This window comes from Phyllobates terribilis, unplaced genomic scaffold (genome assembly GCF_046119375.1).
Source record: "Phyllobates terribilis strain yellow unplaced genomic scaffold, ASM4611937v1 Scaffold_3__8_contigs__length_932513732, whole genome shotgun sequence".
Classification (NCBI taxonomy): Eukaryota; Metazoa; Chordata; class Amphibia; order Anura; family Dendrobatidae; genus Phyllobates; species Phyllobates terribilis.
The window spans coordinates 371,366,321-371,384,682 of NW_027362763.1; positions in this window are offsets into that span (position 1 = coordinate 371,366,321).

The window sequence follows — 18,362 nt, forward strand, 5'->3', positions numbered from 1 at the left end:
CTCCCCAATAATGGGTAGAAGGTTTTTAGTACGCTGTAATCCACGTCTGTTTCAAGTGGCATTGCATTTCCTCAGAATTTTTGGAAAGCCTTCCATTCACTGCTTAGGCCAACAGTGTACAGGAGACCCAGTTGCTATAAATGGAAAAAATGGTTTAGTTAAGGCCCTCTGACCTCCATGCAACTTCCAAGGGGCATTGGAGTGCCTTGAAATTTTTGGTAGGCATTTCACTCACTGTATTCCCTATAACTGTGTAGCCGAACCGCTCCTACAAGACATGTGTGGTTGACTGGCCTGATATTGATGTGAATAGTCCCTGTTCCTCCTGCTCTTTCTCCTTTGCTACTACCTCATCCATCATTTATCACCTGAAGCTTTGTTTTAACGGGAGTCATAGAACTGGGATAGTAGCAGGAAAACATCCAGCAATCCTCGGAGGAGGTAGGATATGCGCCAAAATGCTGACCACCTCAGGCCTAGCTGCTACTACATACATGCGCTTGCATTCCAAGAAAACAAAGCAGATGCTTACTTCTATCATCATCATCATGCTCCTCACCTTGGCACTCTCAACTCCCCTGATGGAGAAGCCAGGGCCCACTGTAGAAGTCTGGTTCTCTGGTGGGCTCATCCAATGCTGCCCTAAAGCAGGCCAGGCTAAGAAAAGTGTGGGGGAAGTTTCCCGGAGAAATATGGGTGGCTGGGGACCGTTTTTGGACACCAGGCCTCCCCCAGGCGGCTGGGGACCGTGTGTGGACACCCGGCCGCCGCCTGGCAGCTGGGGACCTAGCATGGACACCCGGCCGCCAGGCAGCTGGGGACTGGGTATGGATACCTCACTGCCGAAGCAGCCATGAGGTAGTGGCCGGCTTCGGCCTCCTCCAAACTAAAAGGCCCCTTTTAAAGTGCAAGCTGGCAATATGGTATTGCAGCCTGCGGGTGGGTGGGTGGTTGGCTGAATATTTGTGCTTGCATTGCAAGGAATGGGGGAGGTACAATTGAACACTGCCCTGGGACAAGGACTTGCACGGGGATAGTTGCAAGTCTTCATCTTCTGATGTGGCATGGATCACTTCTGATGGGCACACTTTTAGGCAGTGACCTGGGAGTCAGAGATGCTTCCAGGGGTCTTCTCCATGCTGTTCCCATGTCTTTTCAGCACTGTATGCGTGTGTCACACAGCACATGGCCAGATAAGGTTGTAAAATGTTAAAATGATGTTTCCCGGTGAATGCATTTGTCACAGTTGAAAGCATTACAAAAGTGCAAAAACTCATAAAAAATGCTACTTGTGAACATAGCCCAAGGTGTAGAGGAGTATTTTTGTTTTTGGTTATTTATTTTACCTTATACCCAAGTCTTTACCCTGGAAAGGAAATTCCTTGACATATTTCACAGGAAAACCGTTTCAGTTTAGTTTTTGAACGTTTTATTGTGAGCCCATAAAAGTGGCTTAATACCTCTGACCACGATGTTGACAGAAGTGACCTGGGGGTCAGAAATGCTTCCTGGGGCAATCCCCGTGCTGTCCCCATGTCTTTTGAGCACTGTCACTATCGTTTTGGGCATTTTTTAGGCTTTCTACAGACTGCCGGGGATGCCGCCGCAAAAATGCTCTGGTCTCCCATAGACTAACAATGGGCTCGTTGCTCGGGTCGAGCACCCGAGTATCACGGTGAGTTCGGCCCGAGCTTCAAGCACCCGAGCATTTTAGTGCTCGCTCAACACTAGTAAGGAATTAGGCTAAATGATAGGAAACAAAGTCATTATAAATGCTACGTTCTCTAAATGGGATATAGTCAGCAGTGGGGACTGAAGGGATCTGTGCGAGGACCAATTCTTTTTAACCTCTTTATTAATGACCATGTGGATGGGATTGAGAGTAAAGTATCAGTCTTTTCTGACGACACCAAACTATGTAGGATATTAAAATCTGATCTTGACATTACGATATTGCAGAATGATCTGGATAAGATGACTGAATGGGCAAACACTTGGCAGATGAGGTTTAATATAGATAAATGTAGAGTAATGCACCTAGGACAGAGTAATCCTACATTTTAAAAAGGATATTCAGAAGTTATAGTCAGTTCAAAGGCAGCAACTAGATTATTACAAGGGATGGAAGGCTTCTTATATGATGAGAGGTTGAAAAAGTTGAGCTTGTTTAGCTTAGAAAAACGACGCCTTAGTGGTGTCTCATTTACATGTATAAATATATGTGTGGTCAGTACAAATGACTAGCATATGACTTATTCCTTCTAAAGACCAAAACCAAACTAAGGACCAGGGGGCACTCATTACGGGTGGAAGAAAGGCGATTACAGCACCTAAACAGGAAAGGGTTCTTTACAGTAGGAGCAGTCAGACTATGGAATGCCCTACCACAATAGATAGTAATTGCAGACACTATAACAGCTTTCAAAAAAGGACCGGATGTTTTCCTCGATACACATAACACTGTGGGTTACAGTTAAATTAGACAAAATGTACAATTGGGGGAGGAAGGTTGAACTTGATGGACCTAGGTCTTTATTCAACCTACGTTACTAGGTTACTATGTTCTCCAGCATACCGCCTGATTGCCTGTGGTTTCCTGGATTTCTCCCGCCTGCCAGTGGTTTCCAGCATCCTGCCTACTTGCCTGTGATCTTCTGGGCTTCTCCCACTTTCCTACAATTTCCAACATTCTGCCTGCCTGTGGTCTCCTAGACGTCTCCTGCCTGCCAATGGTTTCCGGAATCTTGCCTGTGATCTTCTTGACGTCTTCCACCTTCTAGCAGTTTCCAGCATCCCACCTGCTTTTGCCTGCGGTCTCCTTGATGTCTCCCTCCTGCCTGCAGTTTCCAGTATCCCGCCTCCATGTCTGGAGTCTCCAGGACGTATCCTGCTTGCCTGATTTTCACCTGTGTATCTGCGGTTTCGAGTCTCTCAGCTGTCCATGTTCCATGTGCTTCACCTTGGACTTGGAGGATCTACCTCACCTAGTGAACCCACTTTATGTAACACAAATATACAGTGGCATTTCTTAATAGGCTAAGATCTATACCACTAATTGCCAATTATACAAAATCCACATTTTTTTAAAATCTCCTGTGTCTACTTTGATGCAAAATATAATTGTGGTAGCAAAATAGAACATATGTATATGGAATCCTTAGTTAATGTTTATTTATGCATCGTTATAGATACTGTAGTAGTAAGTAGTACATTGTGTGGTTTTAAAATAAATATTTACAGTTTACACAGGTTGTGATAAGTCATAAACAATGGAGTGCCCAGTTCTTAATTCCCACAATTTTTAGTTTTTGTGCTTTTGTTTTTTCCTCCTTTTCTTCCACACAGCTGTATGAGGGCTTGTTTTTTGCAGGATGAGTAGGACTTTGGAATTAAATTCATTATATAGTGTACTGGAAAATTTTAGAAAAATTCCATGTGAGGTGAAATTGTGAAAAAAAAACTCAATTTCGCATTTGTTTTTTTGGGTTTTGTTTTATGGTATTCATTGTTCAGTAAAAATGACTAGGAAATATGATTTAACATGTCAATTGATTATGGAAAAAAGAAATGTTGCCTGTGTTGCCATTTTCCAAGACCTGTAACATTTACATTTTTCAGTTGCTAGGTTTTTTTTGCTACTTATTGCATTTTCGGCAGAGTTGTAGAGACTAGTGATGAGCGAGCATGCTCGCCAATATTTGTTACTTGTCCGAGCATCACAGTGCTCAAGATGCTCTGTGCTTGGCGAGTAATTTTGAAATGCTCGGGCAGGAGATCGAGTCCCCACCCCGCATGGTGGGCGCATCTTAGGCAGCCAATTACTATGCAGGGATTGCGTGACAGTCACTGTAATGCCATAGCCATGTTGGTTGTTGCATTACAGTGATTGGCTGGCCGCATAGAGTCATCGGGTCTATATAAGTCCTGAGAACCTAGGCTTGTCACAGTCTATCGGTCAAACAGGCAGAGTAGGGAGAGATGATGCAGACAGAGGGAGCGAATTGGCGGTTATTTTAAACAGAGATTCCACACCACTATTAGAAATCTATTCTAACAGTCCTTGTAAGGACTAATTCTGAAGAAAATATTAATCCTGCTGATAACACTAGTTAGGCAGAGTTTGTGGAGAGCTAGTATAGTACAGAAGAGGGTCCATTGAACGTTTTTTTCTGCTGCTGGAACTCCTATCAATAGCCATAGATATTAGGGCTGATAATATTCTTTTTGCTATTAATCCTGCTAATTTTGGTGAAATGCAATATAATACACCATTTTACTGCTTTATTTGCTTGATAGAAGCATACAGCCAGATTTGGTTGATTTGAATAGCATTGCTGTATTGTGGAAGCAGAGAAACTTGGTCCATCATCCCAGGTGGTCAAATATTACTGCAATATTAATCCAGTTTTTTTTTTTGCAATCTGCAAAATATTATAGTCTATTTAAAGTCTGATATTTGTGTGTCAAAATTATATTCACACTTGTTCGCTGACCAATAGCATCGCTATACCCTCACTGGGCAAAATAATTGGTCATCAGACATGATCAAATACTACGGTATTAATCCTGATTTTTTTGGCAAGCTGCAATATATTGTAGTCCATTTAAAGTCTGCTACTTGTGTGTCAAATATATTCACACATTCGTTCGCTGACTAATAGCATCACTATACCCTCACTGGGAAAAGAATTGGTCATCAGTAGTAATGAGCGAACACTAAAATGCTCAGGTACTCGCTGTTCGAGTCGAGCAAGTTGGAATGCTCGATTGCTGCAGAGGGCCTAAAAATTGCCAAAATCGATAGGTACAGTGCTCAAATGACATGGGAACAGCATGGGGAAGACCCCCAGTAGCATCTCTGACTCCCAGGTTACTGCTGTGAACAAAGTTGTCAGAGTATTATGCCACTTTTACGGACTCACAGTAAAGCATACAAAAACTAAACCAAAATGGATTTTCCTGGGAAAAATGTTAAGGAAATCCCTTCCAGGGTAATGACTTGTACATAAGGCAAAATAAATAATCAAAAACAAAAATGCTCATCCACACCTTGAGCTATGTTTACACGTAGCATTTTTTATGTATTTTTGCACTTTTGCATTGCTTTCAACGACGAAAAATACATTTCACCAGTAAATGTAATTTTAACATTTTACTACCTCATTTGGTCATGTTGTGTGTAAGACATGATCAGACACATCCTGCTTCATTTATGAAGGAGGGACTCTGAAAGTCACAAAGCCTATTTTTATAGGACTAACAGTTGGCCCTCGCTATTGTTAGAGAGCCATCAGCCGGCTATGCTTTGTTGTTCCCATTTTTAAAGAGTGGGTCTCCTACACTGTTATTGCGTATGCAGAAAGTTCAAGGGCTGCCAAAAATTAGGACTCACTCCAACACCCCTTTGAAGAGACATAGAGGAGGGCCTCAGTAAAAAAACAATTTTCCCATTATAAATGAGTGGGTCTCCTATAGTGGTAACGCCCATGCAGTGACTTCAAGGGCAGCCTAAATTTGTGAAATACCCTAATACCAATTTGAAGACTCATAGAGGTGGGCCTCAGTAACGACATGTTCCCATTAGAAAGGAGCGGTTCTGCTATACAGTCATTGCGTATGCAGTGAGTACAACGGCTGCCTAAATTTGGGAAAAACCCCAATACCAATTTAAAGACATGTAGAGGTGGGCCTCAGTAACGACATGTTCCCATTAGAAAGAAGCGGTTCTATTATACAGTTATTGCGTATGCAGTGACTACAACAGCTGCCTGAATTTGGGAAAAAACCCAATATCAATTTAAAGGAACATAGAGCTGGGCCTCAGTAACGACATGTTCCCATTAGAAAGGAACAGTTCTGCTATACAGTTATTGCGTATGGAGTGAATACAACGGCTGCCTAAATTTGGGAAAAACCCCAATAACAATTAAAGACACATAGAGGTGGGCCTCAGTAACAACTTGTTCCCATTCGAAAAGAGCCGGTCTCCCATACTGTTCTTGCGTATGCAGTAACTGCAACGGTTGCCAAGAACGTGGACGCACTCCAATGCCCCTTGGAAGAGATGTAGAGGAGGGCCTCATGCAAAAAATGTTCCCACGATTAGGAAGTGGGTCTCCCATACTGTTATTGCCTATGCAGTGAATGCAAGGGCTTCCAAAAATTTGGAGGCACTCCAATACACCTTGCAAGAGACGAAGATATGGTGATATGATAGATATGGTGGTGATATGGTGGTGGAGGATGAGGATGAGGAGAAGGAGGAGGACAAAAGCAAATAAACAAAATCAGGAAGCGTATACCCATGTCTGGGTGTGAAAAGGTGCATGGGAATAGACCTCTCAAAAAAAGACACTGGATTTGAGTTTATGTTACGCTGCTATCATTTGATGGTGTCGAGAAGTCTGGCCAAACCAGCCCTTGTTCATTTTTATAAGAGTCAGCCTGTCAGCATTTTCAGTTGACAGGCGGATGTGCCTATCAGTTATAAAGCCCGCTCTGATAAAACGCTGGCTGCAGGGCAGGCCAGGACCTCTAAGGCGTAGAGAGACAGTTCATGCCACGTGTCCAGCTTGGATACTCAATAATTATAAGGCACAGAGGAATCATGGAGGACGTTGGTACCATCGGCTAGGTACTCCTTCTGCATCTTCCCAAACATTTCCCTCCTTGTGAGACTAACCTGCGCATCAGGGCTTGTGCAATGGTAGGGTCTGAGAAAACTCTCCCAGAACTTTCCCCTGCCTCTGCTGTATTGGATTTATGTCTCTCTCGCCTGTACTCCTTGGTTGTTCAATGAACTGTGACTTCTGCCCCCAGCGTTTTCAGATGGGAATTTTTTTAATAATTCCGCAACAAGGGCCTTCTGGCACTGCCGCATTTTATCAGACCTGTCCGACCCGGGAATAAGAGATAGAAAGTTTTCCTTGTAGCGTAGGTCTAGGAGTGTCATCAACCAGTAATGACTGTCACCCAAAATTTGGAAAACGCGAGGGTCACGGGAAAGGCAGCGTAACAAACTTGGCCATGTGTACCAGAATGCTAACAGGCAAGACTTCCGTGTCCTCACCAAGAGGACAACTGACCATGCTCTCCTCCTCATCCTTCTCCCTTTCCTCAGGCCAACCACTCTGATCAGACGGTATGACAGTAGTGGGTGTAGTACCGTCTATAGCACAGGAGACTAGCTCCTGTTCTTCTTCCTCCTCCTCTTCCTCATTGTCACCCAATCCACGTTGGGATGAGATGAGTCTGGGATGTATGGAATCACCCTGTATGGTTCCTTGCTCCATCTTATCGTGCACCGCCTGCAATGCCTCCTCTTTAATTGTAAGCAGCGAGGGTCTCAGAAGACATAGAAGCGGGATGGTGATGCTAATTATGGCTTCATCGCCACTCAGCATCTTAGTGGTGTCCTCAAAGTTTTGGCTGATGGTACAGATGTCTGACATCCATGCCCACTCCTGAGGTCTTATGTGTGGAGGCTGACCTGAATACCGACGGCCATGTTGATGCTGGTAGTGAATAACTGCCCTCTGCTGCTCACAAATCCTTCCCAACTTCTGCAACATTGAGTTTTAATGTGTGGGAACATTGCACACCAGTCGGTGAGCTGGAAGATGCAAATGCTGCTGAAGCATGGCAAGGGAGGAAGCTGTAACTGACTTTCTTAAATGGGCACACACGCAGCGTACTTTGACAAGCAGATTTGGGTAGATTTTGAGAAACCGCTGAACCACGAGTTTAAGCACAAGGGCCAGGCATGATACGTGTGTGAGCTCGCCTCGCTTCAGAGCCACCACCAGGTTCCGGCCTTTGTCACACACAACCATGCCTGGTTGTAAGTTCAGCGGTGTCAGCCACAGATCTGCCTGCTTTTTTAGAGCTGTCCACAATGCTTCAGTGGTGTGCGGTTTGCCACTTAAGCATATTAGCTTCAGCACATCTTGTTGCTGCTTGGCCGAGGCAGTGCTGCAGTGCTTCCAGTGCTGCAGTGCTTTCAGCCCGTGACTAATGTGGTCATTTCGGACATGGAGGCTGAAGAGGAGGAGGTGCAGGAGCTGTAGAATGTGGGGGCAACCCTGATTGACCCAGGGCCTGCAGTCCTCGGCGTCATGAGGACTGGGTCCCGGCTTCCACAATATTAACCCAGTGTGCCATCAGCGAGATGTACCATCCCTGCCCACATGCAATTGTCCACATGTCAGTTAGGTGGACCTTCCCAGTAACTGCATTTTTGAGGGCACGGCTAATGTTTTGGGACACGTGCTTGTGTAATGCGGGGACGGCACACGGGGAGAAATAGTGGCGGCTGGGGACCGAGTACCGAGGGATGGCCACCGTCATCAGGTTGCGGAAATCTTCCGTCTCCACGAGCCTAAAAGGCAACATTTTTAGCGCAAGTATTCGCAAACTGTGTGACTTTAGTAGTGTTGCCTTTGGGGCGTTGGCTGCGTACTTGCGCTTGTGTTCCAAGGACTGGGGTAGGGACAACTGAATGCTGCGCTGGGACAAGGAAGTGGACGTGCTTGCTGATGGTGTTAGTTGAGAAGGTGAAATGACAGGTGCAGGGCAGGAGACATCTTCGCATGTGCCATGGACAGGGGATTGGCGTGCACACACAACAGCGGAAAAAGCAGTGGTGTCACCGGCAAGCACTGTTTCTGGACCCTGGAGTTCGGCCCACTTAGACGGATGCCTGATCATGTTAGTGGTGGTCAGGCTTCTAGTTTTGCTACCTCTGCTGATGCTGGCATGGCTGATGGTGCAAATGGCCTTTTTGAGGTTATCGGCAGAGTCTTTAAAAAAATAACCAGACTCAGGAAGACCTAACAGTTGTACTGGCAACTTCCATTGTGTTTGGGTTCCCGTGAACGGTTGCCCAGCTTGTGTCTATGGCCACCACACTGCTTGTTCCTGCCTGTTGTGGTACTATGCCTCCTCCCCCCTGTGTGCTGCTGTCCTCACTCTGCATGTCACCCTACCAGGTTGGGACAGTGACTTCATCGTCCAGCACCTCTTCTTCCAGTTGTGCACCCGAGTCCTCCTCCTGACTTTCTGGCAATTGTGTCTCATCATCATCATCCACCTCTTGCGACAGTAATTGCACTTTCCCACCATCGCCTTCATGTGACCGCGGCTGCTCAAATATTTGGGCATCACTACACGTGTTCTCTTCTTGCCCCGCTTGAAGCTGGCCAGACAAGAGGCCCGAATCTATAAATGAAAAAGTGAACTGCTCTTCGAAGTGTCCAAGTGTTGGATCAGTTGTCTTCAGGCTCTCGGCATGGTGGGAGGAAGGAGGATCAGTGTGAGGAATATGCGGTCCAGACTCATGGCTACTGAGACTTGACCGTGTGGAAGACAGGGTGGTGGTGGTAGTGGCAAAGTGACTGCAAGCATTATCTTCTATCAAACAACAACCTTTTGAGATTGCTATAGGTTCAATAGTGATGTGCTGCAGTCCCCAAGCAATTAGGACAGGAAGGTCAAGCGACATGATGTGATTGTTTGTTGTGGCACAATTTCAGCTTGCCTCTGCATGCACATCACCATCACGTCCACTTTCCTGTCCCTTGCCACGCACCTTCCCCATTTTAAATTGAGGACAATATTTTCCAAGTTCACTACAAATGGCTGGATATAAACCGCACTTTTATGTGATACATCTGACTGACACCCATGGTTTTAAATAGTGGCCCTGTAGTTTACTATTCTTGGCAGCGTCCTCATGTGAATAGTTTCACTGACACACTGCTACAAACTCTAAATGGAGCACAATATTTTCCACGTTCACTACAAATGGCTGGATTTCAACCGCAGTTATCTGTGATACGTCTGATGAACACCCACAGTCTTAAATAATGGCCCTATAGTTTACTATTCTTGGCAGAGACATTGTGTGAATAGCTTCACTGAAACACTGCTACAAATTTTAAATGGAGGACAATATTTTCCACGTTCACTACAAATGGCTGGATTTGAACAGCAGTTATATGTGATACATCTGATGGACACCCATGGTTTTAAATAGCGGCCCTGTGGTTTACTACTCTTGGCAGCGACCTCATGTGAATAGTTTCACTGACACACTGCTACAAATTCTAAATGGAGGACAATATTTTCCACGTTCACTACAAATGGTTGGATTTGAACCTCAGTTATATCTGATATGTCTGACGGACACCCACGGTCATAAATAGCGGCATTATAGTTTACTATTCTTGGAAGAGACCTTGTGTGAATAGCTTCACTGACACACTGCTACAAACTCTAAATGGAGGACAATATTTTCCACGTTCACTACAAATGGCTGGATTTCAACCGCAGTTACATGTGATATGTCTGACGGACACCCACGGTTTTAAATAGTGGCCCTGTAGTTTACTATTCTTGGCAGCGACCTCATGTGAATAGCTTCACTAACACACTGCTACAAACTCTAAATGGAGGAAAATATTTTCCACGTTCACTACAAATGGCTGGATTTGAACAGCAGTTATCTGTGATACGTCTGACTGACACCCACGGTTTTAAATAGCGGCCCTGTAGTTTACTATTCTTCACAGCTACCATGTGTGAATAGCTTCACTGACACACTGATGCAAAACTCTAAATGGAGAACAATATTTTCCACGTTGACTAAAAATTTGTGGATTTCTATCTCTGTAATATGGGATCAAGTCTGATGATGGAAAAGGTCTGGCTGTATTCTGCAGTGCTAACAAGCAAATGGAGCACTAAAATGGTGAACTCTGTATTGCTTTTTAATCAAATAATCAGAATTAAGATAAAAAAAATTAGCACTGGTCCCTAATATCTGGGGCTATGTCTACGGATATTTGTAACAGCAGGAGCAGACAGTACGTGCAGTGGACCCTCTTGTGCTGTATACACTGACACAAACCCTGCCTGCTTGCTTGCATAACTCCTGCTATCACCACTGAATATATTCAGCTGGATTAGTCCTCAGAAGGACTGTTAGTTCAAAAGGATATATAGATATGTTGTGAAATACCTATACAAACTAATAAACAAGCGAATCTCTCCCTCACTCAGTAGCACCTCTCCCTACTCTGCCTGTTTCCGGGTTAGACTGTGACGAGCATAGGGGCACCAGGTTTTATATACAGTTGGGTCCATATATATTTGGACAGAAACAACATTTTTCTAATTTTGGTTCTAGACATTACCACTAGTGTTGAGCCACCCCCATAGTGTTCGGGTTCGGTTCGGTTCGTCGAACACCGGGATGTTCGAGGAACTGTTCGTCGAACTGTTCGTCGAACACCTTAGAACACCGTCGAACACCGTTAAAACCAATGGCAGGCAAACAAAAACACATAGAAACACTTAGAAAACACCTGCAAAGGTGTCCAAAAGCTGACAAACTGCTCAGAAGACACTCTCTTTAAAAAAGCCGGCCGGCAAATTCAGCAGCGGCATACACCGGTACCCGACAATTTAGACAAGAAGTAATAGAGCATCACACATAGATTAGATAGATAGAAACATGTCAGTCACACATATAAGAAGCACAGTGACAGTGTTGGTTACTGCACTTGTCATTTAGTGTAAAGGATTTATTAAAAAAAATATTAGTGTTTTCATGCACCGTCTCTTTAAAAAAGCCGGCCGGCAATTCAGCATCTGTACCCGACAATTTAGAACAGAAAGAATAGAGCTTCACACATAGATTAGATAGATAGAAACATGTCAGTCACATATATAATAAGTACAGTGATAGTGTTGCTTACTGTACTTGTCATTTAGTGTAAAGGATTTATTTAAAAAAATAATAGTGTTTTCATGCACTGTCTCTTTAAAAAAGCCGGCAGGCAATTCAGCAGCGGTACCCGACAATTTAGAACAGAAAGATAGAGCATCACACATAGATTAGATAGATAGAAACATGTCAGTCACATATATATGAAGTACAGTGATAGTGTTGGTTACTGTACTTGTCATTTAGTATTAAAATAAAGGATTTATTATTAAAAAAATTGGCGCGGGGTTCCCCTTAATTTTAGGCTCTAGCGGAGGTTAAGCAGACGGCTGGGGCAGATGTTTGAAGCCTGGGAAGGGGGTTATACCCACGGAGCTTCCCAGGCTACTAATATCAGCCCCCAGCTGAATACATAGCCTTTACTAGCTATTAAAATGGGGGACCCCCCCAAAAAAATGACGTGGGGTCCCCCCTAATTTAATAGCTAGCAAAGGCTAGGCAGACAGCTGGGGGCTGATATTAATAGCCCAGGAAGGGAGCCATGAATATTGGCCCCCTCCCAGGCTAGAAACACCAGCCGTCAGCCGCCCCAGAAATGGCGCATTCATAGGATGCGCCAATTCTGGCGCTTAGCCTCGCTCTTCCACGCTGCCCTGGTGTGGTGGCAGGGGGTAATAGGGTTGGGGTTGATGTCAGCTTATAATGCCAGCTGACATCAAGCCCAGGTTAGTAATGGAGAGGCGTCTATAAGACACCCCCATTACTAACCCCATAGTCAAAGTTAAAAAAAACACAAACACCCAGAATAAAGTCCTTTAATTGAAATAAAGACACAATCCTTTATTGTTCTAAATTAAACCATACTTACCATCACGCCCATTCCAGCTGAAGCCAACGATCTCCTGCAATAAAAGAAAAATAATAAAGCAACCTCATCCTTACCTTTCCATGGTTCCCACGACAGCTTCAGCTCTGCTACATCGAGATGACAGGCTGGACCGCAGCAGAACGCTGCCATCCAGCCTGTCATCCCGCAGACACTGAGAAGCGCAGGCTTGCTTGCGCTGCTCAGCGTCTCTCTGTGACGACATCCAGATGAGCCGAGTTCATGTCCAATGAACTCGGCTCACCTCATGCACGTCACTGACAGCGTGGGAAAATTCTCAAGCTGAAGCGGTGAGTGCAGGAGAATTCTCCCACGCTGTCAGTGACGTGCATAAGGTGAGCTCATGTCCAATGCTAGCTATTAAATTAGGGGGGAACCCACGTCATTTTTTTTGGGGGGTCCCCCATTTTAATAGCTAGTAAAGGCTATGTATTCAGCTGGGGGCTGATATTAGTAGCCTGGGAAGCTCCGTGGGTATTACCCCCTTCCCAGGCTTCAAACATCTGCCCCAGCCGTCTGCTTAACCTCCGCTAGAGCCTAAAATTAAGGGGAACCCCACGCCAATTTTTTTAATAATAAATCCTTTATTTTAATACTAAATGACAAGTACAGTAACCAACACTATCACTGTACTTCATATATATGTGACTGACATGTTTCTATCTATCTAATCTATGTCTGAAGCTCTATTCTGTCTGTTATAAATTGTCGGGTACCGCTGCTGAATTGCCGGCCGGCTTTTTTAAAGAGACGGTGCATGAAAACACTATTATTTTTTTTGATAAATCCTTTACGCTAAATGACAAGTACAGTAAGCAACACTGTCACTGTACTTCGTATATATGTGGCTGACATGTTTCTATCTATCTAATCTATGTATAATGCTCTATTCTGTCTGTTATAAATTGTCGGGTACCGCTGCTGAATTGCCGGCCGGCTTTTTTAAAGAGACAGTGCATGAAAACACTATTATTTTTTTAAATAAATCCTTTACACTAAATGACAAGTACAGTAATCAACACTGTCACTGCACTTCTTATATATGTGACTGACATGTTTCTATCTATCTAATCTATGTGTGATTCTCTATTCCTTCTATTCTAAATTGTCGGGTACCGCTGCTGAATTGCCGGCCGGCTTTTTTAAAGAGACGGTGCATGAAAACACTATTATTTTTTTTGATAAATCCTTTACGCTAAATGACAAGTACAGTAAGCAGCACTTTCACTGTACTTCGTATATATGTGGCTGACATGTTTATATCTATCTAATCTATGTGTGAAGCTCTATTCTTTCGGTTCTAAATTGTCGGGTACAGGTGTATGCCGCTGCTGAATTGCCGGCTTTTCATGTTTCACTGTTGGCACTGTTCCCATCGATTTGGGCAATCACTGTAATGCCACAACCACCATGGCTGTGGCATTACAGTGAGTGGCAGATAATCCCTGCATGATTGGTGCTCTAAATAGCGCCAGACATGCAGGACACGCTTTTGGTGCACGAACAGTTATCGAACATAACCTCGAACAGCCGAATTTTTTGCAAATCGTTCGGGTTCGTCGAACAACTCGAACACCGCCCAAAACAGCTCGAATTTGAGATTGGCGAACAGTTCTAGTCGAACACCGCTCATCTCTAATTACCACAATAAATTTTAAACAAAACAATTCAGATGCAATTGAAGTTCAGACTTTCAGCTTTCATTTGAGGGTATCCACATTAAAATTGGATGAAGGGTTTAGGAGTTTTAGCTCCTTAACACGTGCCACCCTGTTTTTAAAGGGACCAAAAGTAATTGGACATATTAAATAATTGTAAATAAAATGTTAATTTCTAGTACTTGGTTGAAAACCATTTGTTGGCAATGACTGCCTGAATTCTTGAACTCATGGACATCAACTGACGCTGTGTTTCCTCCTTTTTTATGCTCTGCCAGGCCTTCACGGAGGTGGTTTTCAGTTGCTGCTTGTTTGAGGGCCTTTCTGTCTGAAGTTTAGTCTTTAACAAGTGAAATGCATGCTCAATTGGGTTGAGATCAGGTGACTGACTTGGCCATTCAAGAATATTCCACTTCTTTGCTTTAATAAACTCCTGGGTTGCTTTGGCTTTATGTTTTGGGTCATTGTCCATCTATAGTATGAAACAATGACCAATCATTTTGGCTGCATTTGGCTGGATCTGAGCACACAGTATGGCTCTGAATACATCAAAATTCATTTGGCTGCTTCAGTCCTGTGTCACATCATCAATAAACACTAGTGACCCAGTGCCACTGGCAGCCATGCATGCCCAAGCCATCACACTGCCTCCACCGTGTTTTACAGATGATGTGGTAAACTTTGGATCATGAGCTGTATCACGCCTTCGCCATACTTTTCTCTTTCCATCATTCGGGTAGAGGTTGATCTTGGTTTCATCTGTCCAAAGAATGTTCTTCCAGAACTGTGCTGGCTTTTTTAGATGTTTTTTAGCAAAGTCCAGTCTAGCCTTTTTATTCTTGATGCTTATGAGTGGCTTGCACCGTGCAGTGAACACTCTGTATTTACTTTCATGCAGTCTTCTCTTTATGGTAGATTTGGATATTGATACGCCTACCTCCTGGAGAGTGTTGTTCACTTGGTTGACTGTTGTGAAGGTGTTTCTCTTCACCAGGGGAGGAGTCCTGAGGAGATAATTTGCATATTCCCACTGCATTTTGTGGTAAGTGAAGAGTCTCCGTGAGCTCAAAGAACACTGGATTTTGGCTGTTGGAGCTGAAAAGAGGACATCGGTAAACCAGGGGAGGAGTCCTGAGGAGATAATTTGCATATTCCCACTGCATTTTGGGGTAAGTGAAGAGTCTCCGTGAGCTCAAAGAACACTGGATTTTGGCTGTTGGAGCTGAAAAGAGGACATCGGTAAACCGCGCGCCGGTAGGCGCACGCATTTTGAAGCTTTTTTTTTAATCTTTTTTCACTGTTTTCAGAACATTAACAGTAAGAACATGGAAGAGTCCAGGAGCCATTTGGTGAGCTGCATATCCTGCTACATGTTCACAGACTTGCCAGTGGAAAAGCCAAACTTCACATGCCAGAAATGCAAGCTTGTGTCCCTGTTGGAGGAAAAGTTGCGAAATCTAGAAGAGAGGTTAACTACCTTGAAAATCATTAAGGAAGGTGAAGAGTTCTTAGACAGAGCAGAATTATCTCTTCATGATTCAGAAAGAGAAGAAATTCGAACTGCACCTGAGGAAACAGAGGAATGGAAGCATGTGACCCAGAGAAGCAAGAGGATAGAGAGGCAGTCAGCACCTATACTGCTCAGGAACCAGTACCAGGCTCTCTCGCAGGAGAACCATGAAGAAATACAGCAAGATAAGACTTTGCCAGCAATGAATAACCTTGTAAGCCCTCAGAATCCTCCTGGATGGAGAAAGAAGAATGTTGTGAAGAAAAAACGGAGATTGGTGGTCATGGGGGATTCCCTGTTAAGAGGAACAGAGGCTGCTATCTGCAGACCAGACATAACCTCAAGAGAAATGTGCTGTCTTCCAGGAGCAAAAATTAAAGATGTGTCTGACAGGATATCAAGACTCTTCAGACCTACAGATCACTACCCATTCCTGCTAATACATGTGGGGACAAATGACACCGCAAGAAAGGACCTGGAAACCATCTGCAGTGACTTTGAAGACTTGGGCAAGAAAGTGAAAGAATTGGGAGCGCAGGTGGTCTTCTCATCCATCCTCACAGTGGATGGCCATGGAACAATGAGGTGGAATAAGATTCTACAGGTGAACAACTGGCTACGTCGATGGTGCCGTCAACAAGGATTTGGATTTCTGGATCACGGAATGAATTACCTATACGATGGACTACTTGCTAGAGATGGGGTGCACCTTACGAAGACTGGAAAACATGTATTTGGAAATTGCCTTGCTGCACTCATCAGGAGAGCTTTAAACTAGAACAATGTGGGAAGGGAAGCAAAAGGCCAGAAAAAGCCATACAGCTGACAAATACTATTGAGATCTCTGCTACTGGAAGTGGAAAGGAAGAACAAAGACAAAACAATTTAAATAATAAAAATATGGGAGGAAGAGAAACCAATCACAAACTAAAATGTTTTTATACAAATGCATGGGCAACAAACAAGGAGAATTAGAACTACTAACGCAGGAAAAGAAATATGATGTCATTGGAATCACTGAAACTTGGTGGGACGATACACATGATTGGAATAAAAGGCTAAAAGGATACAACTTATTTGCAAGAAACAGACTTGATAAACGAGGAGGAGGTGTCGCATTGTATGTTAGAAAAGCGTATATCTGCACAGAGATTAAAGCTTCAGAGACTGGGAGTTCTGTGGAAACTGTTTGGGTAAGAATACAAGGAGAGAACAACGGAAAGGACACCATTGTAGGCATTTACTACAGGCCACCTGGGCAAGCTGAAGATATGGATGAACTCTTTATGTATCAAATGACCAAGTTCTCAAAAAAATATGACGTAGTGGTCATGGGAGATTTCAACTATCCAGACATTTGTTGGGAATCTCTCTCAAGTAAAACTAACAGGTCAAGCAAATTCTTATCCTCTCTTGCTGACAACTTTATCTTCCAAAAGGTAGGGGAGAAAACAAGGGGATCTGCTACTTTGGATCTAATCCTTATAAACAAGGAGGAAATGGTTGAGGAGGTAAAAGTGGCTGGGACCCTAGGAGGCAGCGATCATGCTATTATAGAATTTTGGATAACTAGAGGAGGAAGACATGTGGAGACTCAAACTTCAAGGTTAGATTTTAGAAAGGCAGATTTTAAGAGACTCAGAAAGAGAATAGGAGGGATCCAATGGCTGGATGTCCTTAAGGACAAAAATGTCCAGGAAGGATGGGAAATTTTTAAAAATGAGATTCTCAAAGCACAATCGTTAACAATCCCGAAAAGTAGGAAGAATGGGAAGCATTTAAGGAAACCAGGATGGATGAACACAGAACTTAAACACATGCTAAAAAGAAAGAAAGAAATGTTTATTAAATGGAAAGAGGGAGGCATATCTAAAGAAGATTATAATGCAGTCTGCAGATCCTGCAGGGCATGTATCAGGTTAGCTAAAGCTGACAATGAATTAACACTAGGACTACTGGACTCGTGACCCCGCCTAGAACTACTGAAAGGAGTCATTTTGACTCCTTGCTTGTTTTCGTTTATTTTTAGAGTTTCATTTGTGGTTATTTATTAATAATTATATTTTTTGTAATGTATTATTATTGTGAGATCCAACAGTAATGCTTTTGATTGTTTTTTTTCTGCTTTTCTTATTTTTCTACAGAAAATAACAATAATTATAATAGACGTTTTTCAAACATTTTTTTTTATTCAAGTGCACACATATAAACAACAACTGAAGAACAAAAAGCAGAGAAAATGTAGGTGGAGGAGCATAAAAATGAAAATATGGCGCAGAATTCACCTTCTAAACATTTGGTGTTTCGCATTTTAGGCATTGCCTTTGATTTATGGCAGTACATTGCCCACACAAAGACTTACCACAAGTCTTACAACTTCCGACAGATCTATTTTTCTTGCACTTTTCTTTGATCTGGCAAAATTTTGTTTGAACCATCACTTCTGAGCATGTAGAAACTTGGGACGTGGAACCTTTTCCCTATCTGTGACATAAGGACCACTCAACTCTCTCACAAGCGTTTGCAAAAATGCCTTGCGTGACATTTTTTGGTGGGTAATCTCCTTGAATATTATCCATGCAT